The sequence below is a fragment of the Delphinapterus leucas genome, chromosome 5, assembly GCF_059928025.1.
Source record: "Delphinapterus leucas isolate spDelLeu-1000000601 "Yukka" chromosome 5, BTC_Dleu_Yukka2, whole genome shotgun sequence".
Taxonomy (NCBI): Eukaryota; Metazoa; Chordata; class Mammalia; order Artiodactyla; family Monodontidae; genus Delphinapterus; species Delphinapterus leucas.
Genome location: NC_143133.1, coordinates 115,463,939 through 115,483,418, shown reverse-complemented (window position 1 = coordinate 115,483,418; position 19,480 = coordinate 115,463,939). Strand labels below are relative to the sequence as shown.

The following is a 19,480-nucleotide window of genomic DNA, read 5'->3' as shown; positions in this document are numbered from 1 at the left end:
CTTTATTTAAAATTTTAGTATACTTGGGTGCATTTTAATGTACCCTTTTCTCATCCTCAGAATTTCCATCTGCATGCACAGGAATTGTCAGACAAACTTGCTAGGGATCAGGAGATAAAGAGTTAACAAGGGATTGGGAAGAGAAGAGGAAGATAAAGCAGAAGGCTGAGCAGTAGAGCTGTATCTCTGGGGCAGGCTTGAGAGAGGAAAAGGAGGCTGCAGCATGGTCAGCTGGCCTGGGTCTTGCACCTGCGCTGTAGCAGGAGAGGGGTTCACGGTCTGTTCCAGAGCAGCCCAGGGAAGACCACGGTATGCTCCACCTTTAACTGGGTGAGGGAAGCTTTCCTGGGCATGACAAGGCTCTCTGACCCTGGTCCTCCCTGGTGGGGTGGAGGCACTCAGAAACACCTATTTCAAAGGGCGAGCTGGGCATATTAACTAGCAATCCTCCCCCACCACTTCCCCAGGGGCAACTCTGGAAGTTGGTGTCAGGGCTACACAGAGAGGGCTCTGCTTCTTGTTGGGGAAAAGAGCTGGGATTCCATGCGATGTGTCCTCCCACACAGGAGTGGAGGGATGACCTTTGGAACAGAGCAGCAGGTGACCAGGAACAGTGGGATCCACTGTCCTCCCCAGGATTCATGAGAGGAAGAGAGGATGGAGAGGCGACACCCTCGGGAGTGACGCATCTTCCCTACAGGTGTCAAAATCCGTCTTGGTGGGTGTATTCGTTTCCTATTGCTGCTGTGACACATTACCACAAACTTGGTGGCTTAAAACAATACTAGTTCATTAACTTACAGTTTTAGACATCAGAAGTCTGAAATGGGTGTCACCGGGCTAACGTCAAGGTGTCCGCAGGGCTGGGCTCCTTCTGGAGGCTCTAGGGGAGAACCTGTTTCCTTGGCTTTTCTAGCTCCTAGAGGCTGCTTGAATTCCCTGGCTTGTGGTCACATCACCCCGACCTTTGTTTTCCTTATCACATCTCTTCCTCTTTCTCTGATCCTCATGCCTCCCTTTTATAAGATCCTTACAATTACACTGGGTAAGCCAGGATAATTTCCCTATCTCGAGATCCTTAACTTAATTACGTCTGCATAGTCCCTTGTGCCATATAAGACAACACAGTCACAGGTTCTGGAGACTAGGATGTGGACCTCTTTGGGGGGAGGGGGCACCATGCTGCCTACCATAGTGAAGGTGGCAGTGGGACATAGTTTTGGAGTAGGCCTCCCAGGGCCATGCAGTGGGAGCCAGAACTTCCTTGATCACAGTGAGTGACCCTGGTTTTCCTAGGTGTTTATGTGGCCTGGAGAAATAAGATCGTTTATGATTTCTCTAAGGTCTTTATCCCGCTTGAATAGACTGACTTCAACCAGGCACTGATTTCAATAAATGTTAAAGCCATTATTTCTGAGTTGAGAAGGATAATTATTCCCGGTCTCCTTTCTCTCCTCTCTCTCCCTAATAGCTCCTACCACCCCCCTCCCCCAAACCCAAATCCCAGCACACTGGCAGGCATGCAGCCATGAACAAGAACCTGGGGAGAGAACTGTAAGGAAGGCAGTGACAATCACTCATCATAAAACACTGGCCAGGAGGAATGACAGGCCTGGCATGAAAAAATGAAAAAATGTTGCCTGCGTGGGTGGTGTTGGCCTAACAGTGGTAATTTGCCTCCTAGGGTCTAAATATAACTGCCGCCAGCATCTGAGAATAAAAGAGCTTCCTAAATAATTACCCACTCCACCTCAGCTCCCTCTAGACCTCCGCAAGCCACATGGAGACACGCATGCCTCTAGTTCCTCCGAGAGAATGGCTCGTGGAAAGCCTCAGAACGAGAGCCAGCAGATTAACCATGTTTGGAGTGGAAATCCAAGGTCTCGCCTGCTTCCAAGCAGCCCAGCCAAATCCGGAAAGATTTTAAAGAGGGCAAAGTGTTGAAAGCTGCAGCCAGATTAACACCCCCCCCCACCAACCCCCCCAAGAGGAGTTACCAAGACAAAGGCCCACAGGATCTGACGGGAGAGGCTACTCTAGAACCCAGCTGATCTGCACACGGATCAGACCAAGGGCGCAAGCGGGAGGCAAGAAGAAGACTCGTCTGCAGGTTTACTTATCATGAATACCGGTATTGGTTGTGGAGCTCATGCTCACACACTTAACCCACTGCCTCTGTAACCAGCCCTCACGAAGCCAAGCCAGAGGCTAATACTGAACCATGAGTGACGTCATTGTGGTGCTGGCCACACTACAAAAACCACATTTAAAAGGCATCAAGACCAAAGCAAGCCCTGCCAGCGAGGAAATCCAGGCTCTGCAAAAATGAAAAAAGGTATTCCCTGAAGACTGGCAGCCCTGAAGGGCAAAACAATCCATTTGCTAGGTTCCCTGCAGTGGAGCGCAGGGTATATTTCCACTCAAGGCTGTCACCCACCTGGTTTTCAGCTGGATCATCTGGATGCAAGTTTATGTTCAATCTACAGCTCTTTACTGAGTGCTCAGCACTACTAAATGTAAAAGAAAGCGCAAGCCAGTGGAAAGGAAACATGATTTGGACTCGTTAACACTGGTTTAAATTCTGCCTTTACCATTTCATAGCTGTGTGACTTGGGCACTTAATCTCACTGTGTCTCAAATTCTTCACCTCCATGATGAAATAATAATAAGATTATATATTAATTATATATTATACTTATACATTATTAACAGTTTATGTAAATAGGAGAATGTTTTATCATTATTATTGCTATGGCTACTTCAAAACATTGATGAAACAATAAAATATGAACGCAAAAGTTCTTTTTTATCCTATTAACTGTTATAAAAATTATATACTACTATTATAGAAGCAAAGTAAATGTTGGTTTTTCATTATGGAATCTAGTTAGGGAAATAATATACACACAAGAAACATTTAAAGAGGAAAACTGTATTTAGCAAAGCGTTAGAGAGTCATGTCTATAGGGAATAGATTTCCTGATTCCATGTACAGAAGGTTCATCGTGTGGAACGAATCAAGAATAAAAGTGAGAAAACCGTCATCAAGGAGAGCTTCAAGGAAGAGAAGAGTTTGAGCTGGGGATCACGAGGCAGAAAGGACCTGGGAGAACATTCCAGGATATGAGATTTGTGAGCCAATGCAAACAGATAGTGCAAAGCAAATCTGTGTAGTTTCTCTGCTTCCATCAAACTCTGTCACATTTCAGACCCACTTAAAACCCTCTTCTACAAACCATGATGGGGAGAAATATGGTCATCTCCAGCAAATCATAAACTGTACGTACCTTTTGACACAGCAGTTCCACTTTTGGAAACCTATCCTACCGATGTACGTGTATGTACATATGTGAATATTTATAAAGATATTCACTGCAGCCCAGTTTTATATTTGAGAGAGATAATTAAAAATCTAGAAATATAATCTAAGAGGTCATCAATGGGAGGAGATTGGTTAGAAAACTGTGGTATATCCACAATGAAGTATTTCACAGATTTTATAAAATGCAAAGTATATAAATGTATTAGATCCACATGCAGTGCTGTTGAATAATTGCCATAATTTATTGTTAAGTGAAACAAGGGAAGTCTAGAACCGTGAGTACAATATGCTACCATTTGTGTAAAAAGAAAAACCACATACAGATTGCTTGTCAATGCACAGGCCACCTGTACAAAAGTAAAGAATTCACTATTAACAGATTAGGGCAGAGGAGCGAGAGAGACATACCTTTCACTATACGCCCTTTGAATTCCATACCATACTATGTATCACCTGTTCAAATATTACTGTCAAAGTATGGTTCAGTGGCCCAGTGCTGTCGAGACTCCAGATAAATTTGTACTCTGACTTTACTTTAGGAAGCCCAGATAATCAATGCTCCCTAAAGAGCCTCTATTTGAAATCCAGGTAGATAACGGGGCAAAATAAATTTATCCAACATAGAGTCCAATCCAGTTCCCTGCGGACTCTATTTAAAAGGCCCAATTCAGATGTTAAGGCCCTCACCCCCAAAGTGACTATATTTGGAAACAGAGCTTTTAAGGAAGTAATTCAGGTTACCCAGGGTCATAAGGGTGGGGTCCTGATCCTATAGGACTGCTATCCTTATAGGAAGAGACGCCAGAGCTTTCTCTCTCTCTCCACCTTGTGAGGACATTGCAAAAAGGTGGCCATCTACCAGCCAGGGAGAGAGTTCTCACCAGAAACCAACCCTCCTGGCATCTTGATCTTGGACTCCCAGCCTCCAGAACCGTAAAAAAAATAAAATTCAGTTTAAGCCATTTAGCCTGTAGTATTTTGATATGGTGGCCTCAGCTGACTAAGACAGGGACCATCATGGACTCTCAGGGTTGGGGATGGCACTCAGGTCTTTAAGCCAGTGCTCACATCCTCCAGCCAGGGGCGAGCTGAGCTGGCCTGCTCGCTGCAATGCCTGGCCTGCAGAGGAGCACCTCTGAAATACGATAGTGCGGTGCTAGGTAACACTGAAAGAATGCATGCAGTAGCCCAGGGTCCCGGTTTCTGGACGCCACCTCCTCCTCCGCCTGCACTGTGACCTTGAACGATCAGCTTCTGCAGGATTCGTCTAAAGCGTCTCTAAGTTCCTTGCAACCCGTGGGTTCCAAGATCTGTGACACACAGCAAAAACATGCCGCTGCCAAGTTCGCTTCCAAAAATAGTGCAGTTTCATATTTGTGAAAGACAGACAGCAGCCTGTAACCTAGGAGTTCCCAATCAGTGAGGGCAGATCTACTCTAGGTGGCAAAGCCTCTCAAAGCTGACTGCAGCTGCTGGGCTGCAGACCCAGAATCTATCCCCCACCCCGCCCTGAGCTTTGCGGGCGTTCTCAAGGTAGGGAAGGCAGAACATGTTCTACTGTGAGAATTCACCACTCTGGAAATCCACCTTTCAGAAACCCTGACACTCCAAAAAAGGGCAGCGAAGAGGTCATTTCACCTCACAAACAGAAAAGACTCTGACAATTCCTGTTGTTATCGAAGTGTGAGAGGTGGTATTGACTGAAACTCACATGGCCCGGGTATCATTCATACCAAATAAGGAATAGACTCTGTTGATGGGCTGATCCCACACTTGAAAGAGAAAGACCCAAAAATACTCTTGTGGTTGAAACATACACCACAGTGAAACAGTAATATTGGAAAGTCTAACTGAAGTGCTGATAGCTTTTTTTTTTTCAGTTTAAGGTTTTAATTCTTATTATCAACGGTATACATGATGTAGCAACACCTAGGAATGGATATCCTTATGGTCTGGACGTGGAATAACTGCTTTAATGACAGTGAGGTTAGGGGAATGGCGATGTTGTTTGTTACAAACACTCAGGCATGTGGTTTCAAGAGAAAATATAACTCAGGATTGCAGTCAACAATTTCAGATTATTGAACTCATCCTGAACTCTGGAAAGAAATCATTTCCATTATATTCATTCCTAGCAAAGCTGAAGAAAGAGCTTTATCAGATCAGGAGTTGAAATGGACTTGAAAACTGGTTTTGGAAGGCAAGTAAGCCTCTTCAAGGAAACCAGTATAGAGAAATTCTGTCTCCAAATCTCTCCTAGTAGATAGTCCTGAATTTATTCACTTAGGTAGTTAAGTGAATAAATTCACTTAAGTAGTCCAAATTTTATTCACTTAAGTAGTTCAAAAACTAGAAGGATAAGCTATTTAAGCACAAATTTCATAAATAAATTCTTGATTCCTTGGGTCAGTATATATAAGGAAGAATCTGGTTATAGTTTTTAATCCTTGAAAATCTTTAGAACTCTGGGTGCAAGAGAGGTTTACCCCTTGAATCGTTATTACAAACTGTAAGTACGCAAGATATATTGGTTTATCAACAAATATATCCAATTTTGAGCAATATCAAATTGCCAGGCAGGTATTAGACAATAACTTGCAGAATATTAAAAGTAAATGCAATTAAATTTTCATGCACAAATCAAAGGATGTTCAAAGTATATCAACTTCAGGATAAATACAACTACCAACATTGATTTAAAATTTTTGACTTTGCTCTTGGCACACACATAGGTCAAGACAAAGGTAATGGGATTTGTTAAAAATCTGCTGCCTCACAACTCAAATGAGATGTTGCCTAAAATGTTATATTTCAACATGGATTTTGTTTGGGAGGCTTCACAAATGTTAAACCCTCGAGATAGTCATCCTTATTCAAAACTTATTTCAACTTGCTACAATTACAAACGGCACTGAATATAAATAAGTATAACAAGATGGAAGCTTCTCAGTTGAGTTTTGCAAGTCTTATGGCATAATAACTACCAGAATGACTCATTCAGTACTAATTTATCCGTGGCCTTTTGAAAATTGCCACACAGAAAAGGAATTAAATAAATTAGTCTGACTTTACTTATAATTGAATAATTATGTTGGGAAAATGTTTGAGATGCACAGACTTAAGATATAGGCTAGAAATTTTCCATTTGATCAGGTTTACGGAACATCAAGACATGTTAGTCCCACTATGTCTCTGGTTGTACAAATGTAACGTATCTTTAAAAGTTTAATCAGAAATCCTTCAAAGTGAATTGAACTCTGTGTTATTCCACCAAAGCCTATCTCGGAGTATCTTCCTCTGCCTCTTCTCTAAAGATATTATTCTATTTATACTTCTCTCTTTCACCATCTTCTGTCTTTCTCCTGTTTCCCCAATTCTTGCTCATTCTTGTTAATACTTCCTCTTCGTTTGTCTTCTCTACTCCTTTCTCTCCTGTTTTTTCAGTTTCAATGATTATTCAATAGAGATTTCTGTTTTCTATTCTTAATTGTAAAAGAAGATGGAAGGAGTAGTTTATATAGTCTCCTAGGAGGATTAAAGATAAAACCAAATTTTTTTTTTTTTTTTGCGGTACGCGGGCCTCTCACTGTTGCGGCCTCTTCCGTTGCGGAGCACAGGCTCTGGACGCGCGGGCTCAGTGGCCATGGCTCACGGGCCCAGCCGCTCCGCGGCATGTGGGATCTTCCTGGACCGGGGCACGAACCCGTGTCCCCTGCATCGGCAGGCGGACTCTCAACCACTGCGCCACCAGGGAAGCCCCAAACCAAATTTAATGATGGCTTTTTTTTTTTTTTAGTTTCCTTTTTATAATCTTTCAATTTGTTTTCTGTTCTTTACAGAACTTATTTTCCTAATTTTGGTTTAAAACAATATCCAAAATAACTCAATAGATTTTTGTATTAAATGTAAGCAAAAGAGTAAATACTTATTTAATGAAGGAGAGTTACAGGAATAAGAGTACTCTTTTTTTTAATTAGAAAAGACTTTCTTGAATAATCAGGATGTTTTAAAGGCATGGTCCAAAATTCTAAAGATAGTATCAATAACTGAAATCTATTTAAAGTTTGTTCAATGATTTAAACGTGCTTATTGTCAGAAAGAATTTTAAGCAGTTTACATACAATAAAAACTCACCTCATTTTTATTTAAATTCACTCACTTGAACTTTTGCTTTCATACGAATGAATAACATTTGTGAAATAATGGATCTGATGTGGTTGATACATGTGTGTGTATATGTATATCTGCACTACTGATCCATGCATCACCTGAAATCCTTTCATGGTGTAAGTTCCTACTTTAGTTTGGGGATTACCTCAGGTCTGCTTAGAAAGAGCAAATAATTTTATTACAGATTATTATACAGTCAAAGCAGCAGTAATTGAAGAGTGACAATTCTGAGTATTAGTAATGCTTTTCACCGGAGTGTTTCTTGAACTTTGTATTGTGAAGGTCGCATGCACAACACAGCCTTTATTGTGTTTGATTAAGGACAGGTTGTCTGACACCTATCATAGTTCTGTCAACAGCCTCTCATTCTAAGAACGGATCTATGATGTCAGCCCTTCATCCAGCTCCCTCCCCACCTCCTTCCTCTCCTCGCTATCGTCCACTACGCCACACTGAATGATTAAGAGCTTGGGTCAAGATGATGTGCTTACATAAACACCCACTATTTCTGTCTTAGGGAAATGCTTCCCCCGTGAGTTACTCAGTAGGTTTCTCAGCTCAGAGAATGCCTCTCCTCCCTGGGCTTGCAGTGAAAATAATACCGCTTAGCTTAATCCCACTGACCTTTTAAGGAGGAGTATGCATGCACCAAGGGACATAACTAAGATTCGAACAGGGCTGGCAGCTTAGAACGAAGCCAGATGTGGTCCAGAGTAAAGAACTGCAGAGGGAAGGCAGGGCAAAGAGACCTGGGTTCCTGGGAGCGGTCCTTCCCTACCCGGCCACATTTTCTCAATGAGGAGGTCAGCTTTCATCATTTCCAAGGTCTCTTCCGGTTGTGATGTTTAAGCTCTTCAAAGGAGCGCTCTCTCAATTCCAAAAGGGAAAAAACGTTCCCTGTACTATTCACCACTGTGCGCCTAATGTCTGCAACACCGCCTGACACATAGTAGGTGCTTAATAGCTCTTTGCAGTAAGAATGAACTAACCTGCCCACCTCCCCACCCCCCGGACTCTAAAGTGACTGCCATTAATTTAGGAGACTCAGATTCTCTTTCTGCCCTGGTAGAGCTCTATCTCTCGAGCAGACACAAAATTACTTATTACTTATTGGGCCAAGTATGAGAGGTAAAAATAAACAGTTAGGAAAGGACTGAATTTTGAGAAGAGAAAGGGCCATGGGAATATTTTTAGGGAGTAAACACACCATACAAAACGGTACTGCAATGGGTGCTAGCTTCAAGAGTAATTCACCCCATAGAAAAGGACACGTATCGCGTGGTATAACTCTCTCAGGAGACTCTGCAGAGGGAGCTAGGCAGTGGTCCTCACCCCGCCACACACATATATTGATACTGGACTGAACTATCAATACAACCTTTGCAAACCACCGGGACAAACTTTGCTGAAGTCTGCTGAGGGGACTGATGGCGTAGAGAGTGAGAGAAAGGCTTGTCCTCCCTTATTCCCTCACCTTCGCCATTGCTTTTCTCTACTTCAGTAACATTTGCCACATTCCAATCCCCTACATCCACGCAATCCCCAGTGCACAGGCACTCGCTGCCTGGTCTCACCACAACCCCTGAAATCCCAGGGAAGGGGAAGAAGGTCATGGGTGCATCTGCTGACCACATGCTTTGCAAAACAGAGGTACTGCAAAGATTGCATTTTCTTCTATTCTGCGGAGTCCTGGTGAGGACCACAGGGGATGGAAGTAGAAGGGCAGTTCAACCACTAGAGCCTTTGGGAAGAAGGGGAGCAGCCCTACAAGATTCTCTGTGCGATCATACACCCTCCACAACTGAGGATGTTCGCCCCACTTTTGGCCAGCACTCTATTTCCATTCTGTTTCCCTTCCAGGTCTTTCCTCGTTCTCACCTTTCTTCTTCCCCAGCCCAGCTTTGAGTGAGCCCTGGATTTAGGCCATCAGAATACCAGTAGCTGCTTAAATCTCTGAATAGCTTGCAGATAGGGGAGGCCCACCAAGGCCAGGGCAGGTAGGGAGGTTCTTAAAGGGAGTGAAAAGAATGGGGCTGTGTACCAGAAACCAATTAGGATTCTGAATTCAGTTTCTCAAACTCGTTATACCTACAGTGGTTCTGTACTGTTTTCGGGCCATTCCTTGCACAGCATTCAATGAACATCTATGAGCATTTACAGTGTGCCATGCTAAGCTCTGAGGCTATAGCGGTGGGAACACAAAAAAATACACGTTCCCTACTTTCGTGGGGTTAAAGTTTAGTGGAAGAGACAGATATTAATTTTTAAAAATCTCTAGCCATGAATGTTCAATTACAAACTGAGGTTACTTTCAAGAAGAAAAAGAATGAGATTCTCTGGGAATGTTCTACAAAGGAGCCTGATATAGGGGTAGGAGTCAGGACAGGCTTTCTGGAGGACTGACATGACAGTTGAACTCTGAATAATGAGTAGGAAATTTCTCAGCACACGTCGAGGCGGGAGAAGAAAAACGAGGAGGTGGGAAATTATAACCTCCTTGAGCTTTTTTATTTTTATAAATTTATTTTTTTATTTTTGGCTGCGTTGGGTCTTTGTTGCTGTGCACGGGCTTTCTCTAGTTGTGGCTTCTCTTGTTGTGGAGCATGGGCTCTAGGCACACGGGCTTCAGTAGTTGTGGCTCACAGGCTCTAGAGCGAGCGCAGGCTCAGTAGTTGTGGTGCACGGGCTTAGTTGCTCCGCAGTATGTGGGATCTTCCCAGACCAGGTCTCGAACCCGTGTCGCCTGCATTGGCAGGCGGATTCTTAAACACTGTGCCACCAGGGAAGCGCTCCCTCCTTGAACTTTAAAGTCTAGTCTTTAATTTTCTACATTATTTTATGTATATATGGCTAGTAGAATCATGTCTGAAAATTTTCTAAAAGACAGTTGTTTGTGAGAATACTCATCAGGTAAGAGGTTACAGACCCAGGTGAGTACGGAGACAGGATTCTAATTAGTGGCTCTTGTGTCATCAATTCTATGTCTTGTAATCACCCTGTTTTTGTATTTTGAAACTACTTAATTGTCCTTGCTGGATTATTTTTTTAAGAAGTTGTCTTTAAGACACATGGCCTTCAAAAGTGTTTGCCTTTGTAATATAACAGTTAATCCTGGTTGTCACAAGAAATTGCTCTCTACCTCGTATTTTAGAGAAGAGCTTCAAAATTCTACTCTCTACTCTTCTTTCCTCCAGGCCTGAATGAATCCATAAATCAGCGACTACAGCAGATGACTTCCTTCTTTAAAAAAAAATAAAAGCTCAAGTGAGGGGGTTTTGTTCCAACAAACAGCACAATCGAAGGCCCTGTGGCAACAAATGGCACAGAATGTTCAGAGTATTGGAGAGAAATGGATAGGTGAGGAGGTATAATCTACAGGGCTTGTAGGGACATGAGCGCAGAGGGAGGGGTTGGTGCCAAGAATGACCCCGAGATTTCTGATCTACACACCTGTACAGCTGGGGGATCCAGCCATTCTTTGAGCTGGGGACACATGGAAGAAGTCCAAGATCAAGCATTGAGAATTCCACATTTAGTGCTGAGCATAAGAGAAGGAGCCTGTAAAAGAGTCAGGGAAGAAGTACCCAGAGACAGGAGGAGAACCAGGTATGACCAACGCTGCAACCACGCCCGGTAAGAGAGGAAGTATTTTTTCAGGAACTAGAATCCTAGGATCAGTAGGCTTCTTTAAAATGGTATGAAGGGACTTCCCTGGTGGCACAGTGGTTAAGAATCCACCTGCCAATGCAGGGGACACAGCTTCGAGACCTGGTCTGGGAAGATCCCACATGCCATAGAGCAACTAAGCCCGCGAGCCACAACTACTGAAGCCCGCACATCCAGAGCCTGTGCTCCGCAGCAAAGAGAAGCCACCACAATGAGAAGCCCACGCACCGCAACTAAGAGTAGCCCCTGCTCGCTGCAACTAGAGAAAGCCTGCGCACAGCAATGAAGACCCAACGCAGCCAAAGATAAAATAAAATAAATAAATTTATTTAAAAAAATGTATGAGGCTCTAAGCACTGTGCAAAATACTTTTATTGGAAAATTTATCCTGAATTGCAGGTGAAGCCTATGAGAAAAGTGGCTACACCAAAATGGGTGTTAACCAACCCACCTTACATGTTAAGTGTTGGAACACAACCCATTGGTAACTTGAGTACATCATGTACTATGATAGAGGGACACATTTTACTTTAGTTATACCTTAAATATTTTAAGTGAATGGAATTTTAAAAAATAGCACTTTATTGCTGTAATTTGCTGTAATTTGAATTTCTGATTTTAAGAACTAGAATGAAATGAGAAATGAGACATATGTACATTTCTCCATTCTTTGTACGTTTCTCTTTTGTCTCTGAATGACCAGTTTAGCACTAGTTCTATAGTTTCCTATAAGCTAATTAAACCCTGTCTTCTGTGTGGCAGCAGAAAGAACTGACTAAGAGGACCCTTGGTAAAGTGTAGTCTGGCAACCAGGAGCTGTAGAAGGGAACACAGCTAAAACCAGAGACAAGTGTCAAGTTCCTTTATATTTAATCCTCTCAGTAAAACATGATTGAACTGGACATGGTTGATAAGACAAAAGATGCTTGTTCGTTTTAGTTGACCTTTGGAAATTTGAGGCTGTGTCTCTACTAAAATCCTTATCAGCTTCCCAGGGACAGGGAGGTACATTGATAAAGCACAAGCTCTGGATTCCCAGCTGTGATGTTCAGTCACACCCAACAGTCTTTAAAATAGCATGTTATTCCTAAATATCAAGAAGTACTTTAGAGACTAATAAATCTTTTTTATTGTTGTTGCAGTTCTTAACCTATATGTGTAACTTTCAGAATAACTCTTGAGAGTATAAAACATGGAAGAACCAACCAGATTTAGCTATTTCTTCCTTTAAAGCAAAAGGCATATATACTTGAGTTTATACTGTACTGAGAATACACCTGGTCTAACATATAGACATTTGCAAGAAGACTACAGATGTCTGAGAAAGTTAATTCTCAGTGGGAAACAAAGAGTTCTGTGTATGAGGCTAGCTCCTAATAGGCACTCCGAAGTTTCCAACATTTGCTGGTTACTCATTATACTGCCTTTTGATTTTTAAAATAAAATACATATTCATTTCCAAAGGTTAGAAAAGAACTGAGGCACTAATCAATCCCCACCTCTGCTTCTATAGTCTATCCCCTGAATAGCCCATTGATTTATACCTACACACCCAAAATACAGAAGAGCTGGAAGGCAACCTGGGCTCATCCTTGTTTCAACATAACAGAGACATATGTACTGAACATTAAGCTGACCTACACGTGGGAATGGGGTAGTGGCAGTGACAGTCTTCTGTAAGGGCTCTCTGAAAATACTCCTGGAAAGAAAAGACCACTAGCAGAGATTTGGGGGACTTAGGTTCATGTCTTGGTTCTGCCCTTTTTAAACATGAGACTTTGGCCTACTGAGTAGATGTCTCTGAAACGCACCTTCTTCCTCTCTAACATACGGTGAGTGGACTGCACACAGAGCCTTTAAAATTTCTGCTAGATCTATAATCATATTTTTCTTATGTTTCCGTTGATTTTGGGCACCCTGAGCGCTCCCAATCTTCTTGGGTACTTGAAAGGCAGTCTCATGTGTTCTTCGTGTATTTAAATTTGCTTCTTTTTAAAAATGAAACTGGAGGTTGAATTAGAATTCCCCAATATTTCACCAAAATAAAGATCTAAAGGTTTTATCTGACCAAAAGCAGATTCAAAAGTTGATCTGGTTTCCACTCCTTGGTGTGAGTAACAGGATGAATAGAAGTGGACTTTCTGTTTACAAACCTCTATTTCCATCTGGGGCTTAGAAAGAATGTGAGCTAAAACTCCGGTAGGAATGTGAGGACACCATTTCCATTTAGCTGCCAGAGGACTGGCTTCACAGGTAGTAGGTTTGGTACAAACTCAGCCTTGGCTAATTCCAAACCCCATCTTCTTTCTATTGTATCACTTTGCCTCCAGGAAAGCCAGTTAAAGACTGGAAATTCCTTGAATTATTAATGGGAAAAAGGCATTCTATTACCTACATATCCCCATTTCTTAACACAAAGCCTTGCTTTGTGTTGATAGTAGGTGCTCAATGATTAATATGGGAAGACTGGGGGGTAAAAAATTTCCACTGTTAAAAGTCCTGGCGTAGAGAACAAACGTATGGACACCAAGGGGGGAAAGCAGGGTGGTGGGGTGGTGGTGGTATGAATTGGGAGATTGGGATTGACATGTATACACTAATATGTATAAAATAGATAACTAATAAGAACCTGCTGTCTAAAAAAATAAAATAAAATTCAAAAAAAAAACCACTCCTGGGCTTATGTCATTTAACTTGTGTACTGGGTCAATTACAGCTCTTCTTTTATTAATAGAGGTCTTTGTATATGTGGACCAAAATGACTACATTTTGGTATTTAGAATGTTTGACGTTCTGATTCTGGGTATTTCAGTTGCAGAGCCTTCAGGATTTTTGTGGTGTGTGCGTGTGTGCGCACACACGCACGCAGATGCGCATGTGTACGTACACATCTGGCTGATCCCAGTGAGATATATAATCACCAGCTCCGTTCCTACCTCCAAACAGTAGGCGTCCCCGCAAGAGGGACTCTTCAAGTTTTGTGAGCACAAGTATATTTTCAATTGACCAAGGGAAGTGAGTGAAGGCTTTAAGTGAAGTAAAAAACCTTGAGCAAGAAAGCCTGTGAATAACAATAGGGAGACATGCAGCTCCAATTCACAACACAAATTCCAGCAAGCGCTTAGCAGCTTAGCAATCGTGGCTGGATTCCAGGTGCACTCTACGCCCTGGGCAGGCACTCCTATTAAAAGATATATATACTCTCTCTATAGCTATCTGCTTTGGCGATTCAGATCCTCAGATTAGTACAGAATTAAAAGAAGTGAATTGCAATATATATTTGAAAACTTTATTAGCATCATTTCAATTTTTTTTTGATAATTTATTATCCTCCTTCATATGGTGTCTAAGTCATTTGCTAATTTTTAATCAGGTTGGCTGTCTTTTCCTTACTGATTGGTAGGATTTTTTTATTCTAAATATGTTTTTTTTTGCATATATGTAATGCAATGTCTTCTACTGTGTGGTTATCTTTTCACTCTCTTAATGGAGCCTTTTAATGAATACACATTCTTAATATAATTAAGTCCAGTTTATCCATCTTTTTATGGTTAGTGCTTTTTATTTCCTATTTAGGGAATCTTTGTTTATCCCACTTATGAAAATATTCACTTATGCTTTTTTCTGAAAGGAGGAAATTGTTTTAGCGATCACTCTTTTTTTTTTTTTTTGCGGTACATGGGCCTCTCACTGTTGTGGCCTCTCCCGTTGCAGAGCACAGGCTCCAGACGCAGGCTCAGTGGTCATGGCTCACGGGCCCAGCCGCTGTGCGGCGTGTGGGACCTTCCCGGACTGGGGCACGAACCCGTGTCCCCTGCATCGGCAGGCGGACTCTCAACCACTGTGCCACCAGGGAAGCCCTAGCTATCACTCTTAAATTGTTTTAGCTATCACACTTAGATCTGCTATCTATCTTAATTTTTTCAATAGCATGAAGTAGGGTTCAAAGAGCCTTTTCTTTCACATAGTTCTAATTGATCTAGGACCATTTATTTAAAAGACCTTCATTTTTTCTCTACAGTGCAAAGGAGACTGTTTAAATTAAGTGATCCTATATATTTTGGTCTGATTCTGGACTTCCTTTGCTATGCCACTGTCTGACTTGTCTATCCCTGCACCAATACCACACTGTCTTATTTACTGTGACTTTATTACAAGTCTGATATCTGCTACTATAAGTTCTCCTACTTCGCTCATCTTCTTCAGTATTGCCTTGGGTATCTCTAATCCCTTTGCATTTTCATATAAATTTAACATCAGTTTGTCGATTTACAGACACATATATACACATGCCTGGCCTGCTTTGGGTTTTACGCTATCTATTGACCCATTTTGAGAGAATTATCATAATTAATCAGAGAAGTGAAAATCACAATAGGATACCACTCCATATCCAGCAAAATGGCTGAAATGTATAAAAGAAAAAAAAAACCCAATAATGCCAAATACTGTCAAGGGTGTGGAGCAACTGGAACTCTCTTACATGGTTCGTGTGATACAAATTGAGCCAATCACTTGGAAAAATATTTGACAATCCCTGCCAAAACTAAACATATGTTTGTACTTCACCCAGTGATTTCACTCCAACCCTTCATGCTGTTCCATGTCCGCTACACCCTTCCTTCTATTATGTGTGAAATATCTTTCTCTCTACAGTGTGTGGTTTATAGCACAAGTTCTAGAGTCAGACTGCTTGCCTTCATATTCCAGCTCCACCTTCCTGGCTGTGTGACTCTGGGTGAATTACTTAACTTCCTGTATCTCATGTGGACAAAATGGTTAGAGTATTTGCACATTGTTTATTATTTTCATCTCCAAGTTGGGGGAGGGAGTGCATAATGCTTACCCATAGGACTGCTGTGAATGGAGGACTAAATGATATAATCCCCATAGGAACAGTGCCTAGCCACTAGTAAGGGTTCAATAAATGTTAGCTATTATTATTATTTTCTACCGGTTGTAAACCTATTATTTTTCAATGCTTATCTAGTTCAAATTGCACCTCATCCATGAAATTTTTTTTCAGACAAAGAGGAAGGAAATATTAATTCTGACATTTAGTCCCTCTTCCTCTCTCCTTACACTTTAAATCTTCTTTTGTTCATTCTCACATTGGGCTTTGATTGTGAATTGTTCTGTTGGCATTTGCCCCTCCAGACTGAGAGCACCCTGAAGGTGGAAGTCTCTGCTCACCTGAGTGTCTCTCTAGACCTCTGCCTGGTGCTCTACATTTAAATGTCCAATAGATGTTTGTTACATTGCATCAAATTGAATCAAGGAAGGGAGATTTCTAGGTACCTTTGAGTAATAGTGTTACCGGATGTGTTTGCTTTCCAAGAAGTTTGTCATTTGGAATTTCCTGTAAACAAATGGTTGAGCTCAACGGACAGACAGTTTCTTAGTGATCTAAGAGCGTGACAATGAGCAATTGTGCTAAGGTCCAGGAAAGTGGCTTGAACACTGGCATGAAAACACTGGTTGTGGTAAAATCTGCCTCTATTATGAAAATGTAAAGTTGGTGGAAATTTCTCCAAATATGATCTCAAAAGCAGTAAGTGCCTTACAAGATACTGTAAGGATACTTGCATTTTTAAAAGAGAACTGGATTTTTCATAAACCGGGTTCAGTCTTGAGTTTGTGGCTAGAAAGCGTTGGGTTTTTAGTCGTAGAGTTTTCATTTACTCAGGTTGACTCTAAAGGTCAATCTGTGCTAAAGACTTTAATTTATTTCACATTGAGTCTTATTTACAAAAATCTCTGAAGTGCTTCAGTGAAAGAGGTTACAGTTCTCAGGCCACCCACTGTGCAGGTTCCCGGGCAGGAGTACACATAGGGACCTCATACCACATGTGTGAATATGTACTAGGTGTACATTAAGGTAATGAACTGCTAACCCAAATACATTCTATCCTCCCACCTTCATAAGACCTGGAAGCCATGATCAAATTTAGAATCCCTGAGCTGCTCATAGCTCCACAATGGGACATAGTGGCACAGGGCTTCCCTCTGTTCCGGCCCCTGCTGTCCCTGATCTTGGGGGGCTTTCTGAGCAGATGTGGACAGCCCAGTCCATATGTCCAAGTTCCAGCCACACTTGCCACAAAGAGCCGGCCTTTGGGCCCAGGGGACTGCACAGAGACAGCACCGTCTGCCTTCCAGAAGATGGACTTAGGGCAAAGGGCTGCAGGGGCCCTGGAAGAGGGAGTTCTGGGGTCTGGGAACTCTAGTGTGACACTGAGGGGAAGGAAAGCTCTGTGTTTCACTCCCTTGCATTGTGGGGAGGGTTTGGCTTGAAGAAGGCCCAGACAAGGTTTTCTAAGCTGTCGGCCATGTTGCTTGGGTCTAAGAACAGCACTGAAGCTACTTAAATAATATGCATAATGATAACATATCTCAGGGTATTCTTAGACCTTTATTTATAGGCCCTCCTGTCATTCCTAATCGCCAGTATTATAACAGTAAACAAAATTCCGGTGTCACTCTTTTCTCCCCAACAATGAAAAGTCTTCAACTTTAAAAAATGTGTCATAAACTGAAATATAAGTAGTTACCAGAAAGCAAGCAATTCTACTTGAGCTTTGCTCCCACCATAAGTTTGAAAGCCATGGACTTCGTGCCATTTCTACAGCATTCGAACTAATTCAAAAGAAAAAGAGAAAACTCTGTGAGATTTTCTATAAAAGTGTGCCATAAAGGGCCATCACAGCCAATTGGAGGATGGGTTGTTATTGGTAAAGGCTCATTAGAAACCCTCTTCCCTGGTAATTTGAATTGAGGGGTCTAACTCCACTCCAGTTTCTGCTTCTCAGGGGGGTCTACCCTCCTCTCAGAAACACAGACGTTAGAACTTCAGATTTACTTGCTGACTCATTCTTAGAAAAACAAAAGCTGTCATATATTATCCTAGACACCTCCTTGTCCAGACAGCATGCCTGAATAACACAAAAATAAGCTTCGAAGTCAAGTAGATTTGATTCCCATTTTAGCTCTATTTTATCACCGTGTGACATGAACGTGGGTAACACCACAAAGTCCACACTTCGTGAGGATTAAATGAAGCCATTTACCTGGCACAGTGTTACCTGGCACAGTGCTGGGACATTCAACGAACATTCTTTTTTTTTTTTTCCGGTACGCGGGCCTCTCACTGCTGTGGCCTCTCCCGTTGCGGAGCACAGGCCCCCGACGCGCAGGCTCAGCAGCCATGGCTCACGGGCCCAGCCGCTCCGCGGCATGTGGGATCTTCCCGGACCGGGGCATGAACCCGTGTCCCCTGCATCGGCAGGTGGACTCTCAACCACTGCGCCACCAGGGAAGCCCCCTCAACGAACATTCTTTATCTTCTCCTTTCTTCTCTATTTCTCTCCACTGTATTCAAGCCAAATTTTTAAATCATCACAAAAGTAGATCCACAATGACAAATTAGAACATAAATGAATTTCGTTCACTCAATGATTATAAATTCTGTATTAGAACATAAAATCCAAAGTCAGATTCACATGCACAAAAATCTCCTTAGAGTGAAAGGAATTTTGGAAGCTTATCAAGCGAGGTACCTGGTGGTTCTGAAGAACAAAGAACGTGCTTGATATTAAATTGAGCTCCAGGACTTCTCATTCTAAGGTTGTAGCTGCACTCCAGTTAACCTGACTCTTTTGTTGAAAGAGGTTACAGCTACTCTTTTTAGAAGTTACTTTTCCCTAATCACTGCCAATCATATTAAAGTTATTGCAAAATAAAGGATCTTTTCTTTCAAAAAGCCACAATTCACATCATAACATGTGGCCCTACAAAGAGCTAGGAAAAATCCCAAGGCAGCTGCTTCTCCGGGAGATGTGCCGGGAAGCTGCCTACAAACAAGCTCAGAGGGCCACCTGTCCTGGGGGGCCACGACGGGGTGCCGTTGCTGACGCTGACCTGGCTGGGTTGCTGCAGGAACCTGGCAGAAGCCACAGGAATTCACTTTCCCTGACCTGAAATGTAATTGTTGGTTATTCACAGATAAACAAATGGGCTTTCCTTCCCTCTCTCCTTTTGCTTTGCAATATTACGGTATTTTGAGTTTGTGTGCGTGTGTGTGCCACCTCAGCAAAATGCAAATATTCACATGAAAAATGGAAAATACGTATACATATGTGTGTGTTGTTTCTTTTTATATGTAAAAGATGCTCTCAATTCTTCACTAAAAATAAAAAACAACTCAAAGCTACTTGTGACAGACACACCGATGTTATATTTAAAGGAAATTGTGTGGGGACATGTCAATTTCTGGTGTTTTTGTCCGCAAACAACTCATGGCGATGTCTGACTGAGGCACTACTC

General features: G+C 42.1%; 1 protein-coding gene across 1 annotated transcript in view; it reads right to left on the bottom strand.

The window, feature by feature from the left end:
• RNF150 (ring finger protein 150) overlaps positions 1–19,480 on the bottom strand; it is a 244,455-nt gene that overhangs the window by 116,806 nt on the left and 108,169 nt on the right. The window lies entirely within an intron of this gene.